Below are 9,553 nucleotides of genomic sequence, written 5' to 3' on the forward strand. Positions count from 1 at the left end.
AGGCCACATATTGTATGATTCCATTTATATGAAATGTCCACAAAGGCAAGTCCGTGGAGACATAAAGTAGATTCGTGGTTGTCAAAGGCTGGAGGAGGGGGAAATTAGGAATAACTGCTAACGGGTATGGAGTTTCTTTGTAGGGTGATGAAAAGTTTTAGAATTAGTGGATTGTTGTGCAACTTTGTGAATATAATAAAAACCACCGCAATGCATACTTTAAAAAGGTGAATTTTCTGGCATATGAATTATATCTCAATTAAAAAAAATCTCATGAAAAAGTCCAGTGTGGAGGAAGCCTTGGAGTCATTCTTGACCCTTAACATCCCACATCCAGTCTGTCAGAAAATCCTGTCTGCTATTCCTTCAAAATATATCCAGAAACAGACCACTTCTCACTGCCTCCATTGCTACTATCTTGACCCAAGCCACTGTCATCTCTTCCTCAACTGTTGTACTAGCCCCCTCATTGGACTTTCTGCTTCCCTACTTCCCCCTACTCTGTTCTTAGCATAGAAGCCAGTGTGACCATATCACTCTTCTGCTTAAAAATGTCTCATGTCTTTATACTTCATTTAGAGTAAAAGCCAAAGTTGTTATTATGGCCCATAATCATATATTATTATGACCCATAACCCTCCAGCCTGGTAGCTACTAACTATATGAGGCTATTGAGCACTTGAAATGGAGCTTCAGCCAATAAGGAACTTTTAAGTGAGTGTGGAACAACTTGGGCGCATGTATCTCCTATTCCAACTGTGAATTTTATGCAGTTTTAGATTTAGAAATCTAAATGTAGGTTTATTAGTTCGCTGGAGCTGCCATAACAAATTACCACAGACTGGTTCAAACAACAGAAATTATTTTCTCACAGTTGTGGATGCGAGAAGCCTGAGATCAAGGTGTCGCAGGGCTGATTTCTTCTGAGGCCTCTCTCCTTGTCTTGTAGATGACTGACTTCTGGTTTCATCACATGGCCTTCCCTCCGTGTGTGCCTGTGTCCTCACCTCCTCTTCTTAGGAAGACACTGGCTTTATTGGATCAGGGCCCACACGTGTGACCTCACTTTATCTTAATCACCTCTTTAAAGACCCTATCTCCAAATACAATCACATTCTGAAGTACTGGGGCTTAGGGCTTCTACATGTGAATTTTAGGGGAACACAGTTCAGCCCATAACACAGGCTAGGTATGTCTGATGGAAATGTAGCATCCCAATTGACATGTGCAGTAAGTGTAAAATATATACCAAAGTTTGAAGATACAGTATAAAAAAAGAATTTAATATCTTTCCAACAATTTCTTTTATACTGATTACATGTTGAAAAATAGTATTTTGGATATATTGGAATAAATAAAATACATTACTATACCTATTTTGCCTGTTTTGATGTGGCTACGAGAAAGTTGAAAATTATGCACGTGGCTCGGGTCCTAATTCTCCAGGCCAGCGCTGCTCTCCACAATGGCCTCCCATTAGCTAGCCGATCTCATTGCCTGCTGCTCTTCCCCGGCCTCTATACCCGCCTCACTGGTGCAGCTAGAACTTGAGTTAGCTCCACCTTGAGGTCTTTGTCCTTGCCATTCTCTCTACCTGGAACACTTTAGCTCCAGATGTCCCCATGGCTTGCTCCCCCACCTTCTTCACGGGACATTATTCAAATGTCACTTTCTCACTGAGGCCTTATATATATACTTTAAATTGAAAACGCCTGTCTTAATTTGGGTTCTCCTGAAAGCAGACCTTGAAACAACGAGTGCAAGTGGTTATTTTTAGGAGGTGGCCTCAGGAAGTATAACGAGGTAGCAGGGAACTGAAAAAGGGAAGGGATGACCAGCAATGAGAAGTGGGTTAATAAGTGGCTCACTGCTGTAGGCACCAGGAGACCTCCTGAGAAACTTTGTAAAACACACACCTCAGAATTGCCCTGCTCAGGAGCAAGGCAGCTGCGGCATATCCATCATATCTTTTCCCTGTTTATTTGAAGATTGCTGCTGGGGGCATTAATTCCTTAACATTTCTGTAGAAAAACAGTGGAGTTTGAGGTAAAATGTTAGCATCGATGGTAACAGTCATGGAAACTGCAGGTGACCCCAGAGGTGGGTTGAGGAGACAAAGGTAGAGAGCTGATAGCTTCTGCCATACCCCCAACACTCCCTACCCCTTGTTATGGACCGAATGGCATACTTCCCTCCCCACCCCCCATCCATATGTTGAAGTCTTAACGCACAATGTGACTGTATTTGGAGATAGGGCCCTTAAAGAGGTAATTCAGGTTAAATGAGGTCACAAGAGTGGGACTGTGGTACAACAAGACTGGTGGTCTTATAAGAAGAGACTCCAGATCCCTCTCTTCTCTCCCCCACCCCTGCCCTGTGCACACAGAGAAACGGCCATGTGAGGGTGCAGTGAGAAGGTGTCTGTCTGCAAGCTAGGAAGAGAGGCCTCATAAGAAATGGAATTTTCCAGCACATTGATCTTGAACTTCTAGCCTCCAGAACTGTGAGAAAATACATTTCTCTTGTTTAAGCCACCCAGACTGGGATGTTTTGTTATGGCAGCCCTAGCAGACTAATACATCCCCCTTATTTATTTATTTATCTTCAGAGGCTTATCATCATCTCACACACTCTACATTACACTCATTTATCTTGTTTGTTGATTTCGCCACCTACTATTAAACAAGGCCCACCAGGGTAGGTATTTTTGTGTCTTTTGTTCTCTGCTATATTCTCAGTGCATAGAACAATGTTTGGAACACATTGAGTGCTCATGGAATGAATGAATGAATCCATGTCTATAACTTCAATTACTATCCGTATCCTTATTGATATTATGTTATATGTTCAGAATCAGCTACACAACTTTCTGGGCTTTGTGCAAAATAAAAATGTGGGACCCCTTCTTCAAAGATTTGAAGGTGGTGACAGCAGAGCATTAAACCAAGCGTGGGGCCCTGTGTGACTGTGTAGGTCACATGACCATGAAGTTGGTCTTGTATGTGACCCCCAAATAACTCTAGAGTGGCCTCTCCTTGAACTTCAGGCCAATATGTACAGCTGCCCTCTTGCTTGGATATCTCAGAGTGCCTTTAGCTGATGTTCAAAATGGAGTTCCTGGCTTCGGCTCTCACTGAGTATCTCTTCCCTTCCTGGTGGCCACTGCCTGTCCAGTTGTGTCATCCAGAATCCTGTGAACTCGTGTCCCTCATCCACATGTTCAAGTTCTGTCAGTTTACCTCCTAAATATCTCTTGAACATGTCTGTCTCCCCAGTTGTACTAAAAGCACCTGGGTCCACGTTATTCTGTTTCTCATCTGAACCAATCCTGAATTTCCCCCCAAATCTTATGCAACCCCTCACCATCTACACTACACCCACAGCCAACTCTTTTAAATGCATACGTGATCATCCCACTCTCTTGTTTAGAATCCTCTTGTGGCTTCCCACAACTCTTACAATAGCTCAGAATTCATGCCTGGCTTGCAAGGCCCTGTCTGATTAGGTCCTGCTCTCCTTCCCAGCTGTATCTCTGTTACCCACTCACCACCAATCTGTGCTCCAGCCACCCTTGCTTTCCACCAGTTCCCTGCACAGTGCAGGCAGACATGGGTATTGAACGACTCTTGGTTGAATGAGTGAATAAATAAATGATTGCATGAACAAGTGAACGAATGAGGGAACGAGTGCTCTAGGTCAGGAATGCCTGGGTGGTGCAGACGAGAAGCTGCATTGAAGGGCACGGTCTTCCTCTCCGTCCTGCAGGGCTCTTTGGCAGTGGGTGCTATGTGAGGAGGCGTGCTTTTGCTTTTGCTGTGCAACCTCATGCCTTGACGGGGAAAATGGCAGCAGAGAGGCTCCAGTGCCCCATCACATGTGTCACAGTCCATATGATACCACCAGAGTGAAAACAACTGGCTCAATGAACTGCAAATTTGTCTGCATCCCCAGAGTGCAAGCAGGAGCTAAAGACTGAGAGTGAATGTGATCATTTCTGTTCCTCTTCTTTTTATAGGTCAGGACCTGGGAAAGGTCAGTGGCTTCGAAGGTGGCTATGAGCCCTTTGTCCCCTATAGCACCAGACAGAATCAGGGCTGGAATGTGACAAGCTGTTTTCCCAGTCTCAGGCCATTGGAGAGGGTTGGGGAGAGGTGAGTGCCCAGCTCCTGGCTCGCCCTCCTGGGGTGGGGTGGGGATGGGGGCAGGGCAGGGGTCTTCTCTGAGAGACCAAGCTTCTGTCCATGGGAAGTTTCAGGTCCATTCTGAGGGGCAGAAACACACACTCTTTCCTATATGGGGCTTCTGTGCAAATTTGAGGGCAATGCTGAGTTGAGACACATGGACATCCAGAGTAATTGCCTTTCAAATGAATATTCTTCAACCATTTGTTTCACATTTATGTAGAAGTGGGGCTAAGTCTCTCAGCCATGTAGGGGGAAGGTTAGGGATGGTGCTGATGGCAGCGCTCAGCCTCTCTGTCCCTTGAGTAGTTCAGTTCTGGCCCCAGACACCCTACTCAACAAAACTGAAGCCCATAGCTCCGTAGAAGCCAGACAGCAGCCCCTTCTTTATAAGCCATTGTCTATGCTATTGAAGCATGCCCTTTGGGGGGGCCAATGCCTGAACCCCGCAGGTGTGGTCTCCTGGGAGGAGTTTTGATAAATACAGGGACTCAGTGAGAAGTCCTCACCCCACACATCTGAAAGAGTACTACTAAGCATCTCTGTGGTGGCTGCTGAGTGCCTGCTGAGATCTCTCTGCTCTATGTCGCAGGGTAAGGTCGGGGTGGGAGAATGGACTGGAACCAGACCATCCTTAGACAGTCTGTAGTTCTGGCACATAGTGGGCTGGCTTTCAACACAGCCTGGTCCTCTTCATCTCTCTCCTCCACAAGAGTCAACTGTGGAGCTGGCCTCAGCCGTGGCTGCTTTCTTCCATTCCTGTGTCCTCTGTTCCTTGTTCTTTGGCTCCTCATCTGCTCTCCTCCCCCACCCTTGCCCCCTCCTGCTCTCAGGTAGCCATCAACTCATGTCTGATAGCAAATGGATGTTCTTTCTTTGCCCGGGCATTTTCTCAGCAGAATAAGTTGCTTTAGGAAACTAGGTTGGTGAAATTTCAGGTCAGAACACTGCTGGGAAGGTATTGGAGATTTAAGGATGATTTTCAACATCCTTTACCTTTCACCAAGTTAACATGCTCCCAGTAGTGACAACACCTACTTCAAAGCATTTTCTGAACATGTTGAAGTTTGCCCCTCACAGCAGTCTGTGAAGAAGGTAGGATAGTTATGCTTGCTCCCATTTTAAAGATAAGGACACTAAGCTTCGGAGATGAAAGGACTTACCCAGCGTGCATCGCAGGTAAGTGGCAGAAATAGATTGATCACATATGCCTTCGACTTGAAGTCCAGCATCCTTTCCTCTGCTCCTCGGATAGTCTCAAACATCCTATTTTAGGGATCTATCCTAAATTTTGACATGATAAAAGCTGTTAATTGTGTCTCTTTCATGGACATGAGATAGAATTGATTCAATCCAGTTTACATCAATTCTGTGTTGAGTCCATACAGGGTGCTGGGCTAAATATTGGGAATAGAAATGGAAAACCCACTCTCTGTCTTCAAGGAGCCCACTTACAAGGAGAAGGCTCTTTTCATTGGTACTTTCCCAATTCCCTCCAGTCCTCTGGAAAGAGAATAAGCCCTTTACTCTGCCAAACAGGAGGGCTTGACCCTTCAAAGTGGCTTGGTCTTGGAAGAGAAATAACTGGTCTGGAAATCTGATAATGGGTTGTGGCCCTTAATGGTAGGGGCGCTTTCTGAGCTGCTTCAGTGACTCTTGATCTGGAGGAAGATCCTGTGGTGAAAACGATCACGATGGAGGACACATCTCCTTGGACACCAGTGTGAACACCAAATATTCCTTCCTTGCTGTGAACTCTGTGGCAACACACCCCCCTGCAGGAAAGGGACCTCATCAGAGTCTCTTGAGAGACTGACCCAGACCTGTCCCATCTGACCCAGAGAAGCAAATGTGAGGGCTGTGGCTACCAGTCACACTTGCTTGTTGATCCTCTCCTGATCCCAGATGACCTTCACAATTAACATAACGTTACAGAGATCAACTATGGTAACTGCATTTTATAGGGACGTCTACTATAAGCATAACTGTTATAAGTAAGATCTACTACAGTGACTACATTTTCTAAGAACTAAACTAGGCCATGTGGCCCAACAGCCACGGCTGGGACAATAGGAAAGAAAAGTCAATATGGTGATTTCTCTGAAAAACCTGGAAGTAAAAATGGCATCCGTCCTTACATCTCCCTTCCTGTGTTCTGGAAGAGCTTGTTTGGGAGGGTGAACTGAGTAAAGGGGTTTGGTGGTAGGTGTGCTTCTCTGCCACATGCTGAGGCTGCAGTAGACTTCTTCTAGACAACTATCTATTTTTCCCATTTGCTGCATTTTTATTCTTGTGACACAATTAAAGTTTTCCTTGGCTGGGGCTCTAGTTAACCGTTTGCTCTCCCTAACACTGTGGAGCACTCTCTTAGGCACGTGACTTTGATATCCACATTCTCCTGGGGAGAATACTGGCCTTCTTTGTTCAGTTGACCAGAATCCTGGACCTAGGCAGAATATGGGGACAAAGCCTTCCCTTCCTCCTGTCTTTGGTGTATAATTTACCCTTGACTTCTCTTTTCTTAAGAAACCTTCAGGACATGTGAGATTGTGAGGTATTTGGGGATGTTAAACAATCAATACCATTTATTATTGTCCATCAGGTGAAGCAACAGAGCCGAAGGTCTAACTTACAAGTGACCCTTGATTGGAGACTTAATTGATTCCAGGAGCGCCGTGAAAAATTGAACCATTGTAAGTCGAGCTCTCATTTTCTGTAAGCACCATCCTACACATTCTACTCCCTACCTTGGAATCTAATCTCATACCATAAAAATATCCAGAGTAATTCCAACAAAATGAAACTGAGATAAAACACAGATATACGCTTTTCAAACATTTACAGACTACATAAAAAGAAATTCAATAGGAAAATCTGTAGCAGGGCCCTAATTGGGGAGCTCTCTTGTCTTTGGGACCAAAATGGGCTGGATGAAGTTTCTTAAAATGTTACTTCGATGAAGTCTTGATTGAAGTCATCTTCTTTTTGTGATAAATGTCCCTGTCACAGTGGCTTTCAACTGAGGGTGACTTTGTCCCCAAGGGTAAAATTGCATTTGGCAATGTCTGGAGATAGTTTTGGTTGTTACCACTTGGAGGGGGCGGTGGTCCTATTGGAATTCAAAGGGTAGAAGCCAGGGGTGCTGCTAAGTATTCTAGAATGCACAGGACAGTTTCCCTCAACAGAGAATTCTCTCACCAAAATGTCAATAGTACTGCCATATTAAAACCCTGCCCCACAGTAAGCATGGGCATTTCAATCTGAATTAAAATTCAGGTCATTTCTCTGGAAAAGGAAAATTGAAATCTAGATTTACACGAACGCCTCTCCAAGTCTTTAAATGGTACATGATAGGGAGGCGAGTAGGGTAGGAGGTCAGGTGGTTCCATCTTGACTTCTCCAGCGATCCTGTGCTCTTCTGTGTCAGTAAGTCAGCTGAGCTGCCTTTCATAGCAAGCCAGGTTGTCATTGTTGCCAATTGTTTCAATTGTGTGTAGCTTTGGTTGTAAATATAAGTTTTGGTCATTACTCTGTGGGTTTTACTTATAGAAAAAAAGTCATAAAAAGTGAGTATGGGTCACAAATCATTCCAGGTATTGCCTGTACACAGACATAATTTACACATTTCCTCACAGTTATTGCTGTTTTTCTTGGATCTTTAAATTTCCTGTACAGCTAGCATATTGAATTTTTGTAATTGCTACTGCATTTCTTGTAATTTATACTCATTTCCTAGAAATCTCTACAGGGCTGATTGTTTGTCATGAAGAGCAGACCCAGAGCTTTCACACAAACTGTGAATGAGTGCTTAGCAATGATCTCTGATCACAGCAATTCTTACTTAAGATATTAAAGGACATACCAGAACCTTTTTGAATGCCCTTCCTCTCCCCAGCTGCCCCCTCCAAAGAAGATTCTATAGTAATCAGTCCTTTGAGAAGGTTCTGTTAGCTTTTTGGATTCAAGAAGTTCCTTAATTGCCACTTTTCTCAGTGTTTGAAATATGTCTAAGTTAAAAAAAATATTGTGAATATTGAAATGACAACCTCATCCTAATTAACTGAATTCTTTTACTGTGTATCTCTTTCCAGTTCCTCACGAACACATAAACAGAAATTTGGAAATTTTACTCTGTTCTATTTAAAACCTTTGAAGTGAGGGGCCTTATTCACATACTTGTGGCATATCTGGATTGGGGAGTAGGGAGTTTGGTACAAGTGGATGGAAACAGAAAGAGGCAAAAAGAGATTAAGTCTCTTCAAGGAGGGACCAGGCCTTTTGTCTCTGCACATCCAGAGCCAGGACTGGGTCTGGTCCATAGTATGTGCTCATTGAACTCAGATGGTGCGATGAGGGAAGAGGAGCAAGAGACTCAGTTATATGTGGATTTATGAGGCTAATGCACTCTCTTTCTATAATTCCTTGAAAGCCTGGGCAATGGAGTGTATCATACATATCACAGGAGAGGAGATACACAGGACCCAAGGGCCCTTATTCTATGATGATGTCTTCGTGCTGACTAGCAAAGAGGTTGCTGTTGAGGCATGTGTCCCCAGGGCCACTAGGGTCCTTACAGAAGAGAAGACACTACTGTGTTTAGGTCAAGTTCTTGATAATTGCACTGATTACTAATGCTGCTAATATTTTTCTTGCTTAACAATCCATTTTTAATTTTACCCGTGGCAATTGTTAGTTCCCACAACACAGCAATAATTAAATCTTTGTTCAGATGGTTGTAAATGCACCCAGAGGTCTTAAGCAATGGATGAATTATACTCATTTAAGTTAAGACATAATGTTAGCATTCAGTTACCTCAGGAATAACTACTAATTACTGAAATTCCTTTAAGTTCCACTATATCCTTTTAGTTTCTGCTTCCTAGATAACATGCAGGATGAGATTCAGGTGGTTTTATCTGCACCTTACAACGGCCACTCCTCCGGGAATATGATCCTGGGGTACAGGTTTCCCGGGTGGCTTATTTAAAATAGGATCAGGAAATGTGGCTATTTTTAAAGGATGGTCTCTTGTCCGATATTCCGGAAATCTGTTTCTTAAGAAATGATGAAGAAAGAGGCAAGGAGGCATGGGGGAAGGGCTAAGAAGAGTGTCCTGGCCCTGTTCGTGTAGGGTGCCTTCAGTGGGAGAGTGTCACACAGCGGGAAGCGGGAAGCGGGAAGCTGGGATTTTGTCCCTGTTTCTCACATGGCTTAGGGTTGAGAAGACCCTGCTGGTGCCTAGTAAAGACTAAGATGAATAAAACTTTAAAAAAAAATTTGTTTCCAAGGCTAGGATTCATCCCTTTTTTAAAGTACTCTCTTGGTCTCCCTTTTAATGTGGGAACGGTGGAACAAAGTCTCTCTCTCTTGGC

This window comes from Equus przewalskii, chromosome 23, assembly GCF_037783145.1.
Source record: "Equus przewalskii isolate Varuska chromosome 23, EquPr2, whole genome shotgun sequence".
In the NCBI taxonomy this organism is placed as follows: Eukaryota; Metazoa; Chordata; class Mammalia; order Perissodactyla; family Equidae; genus Equus; species Equus przewalskii.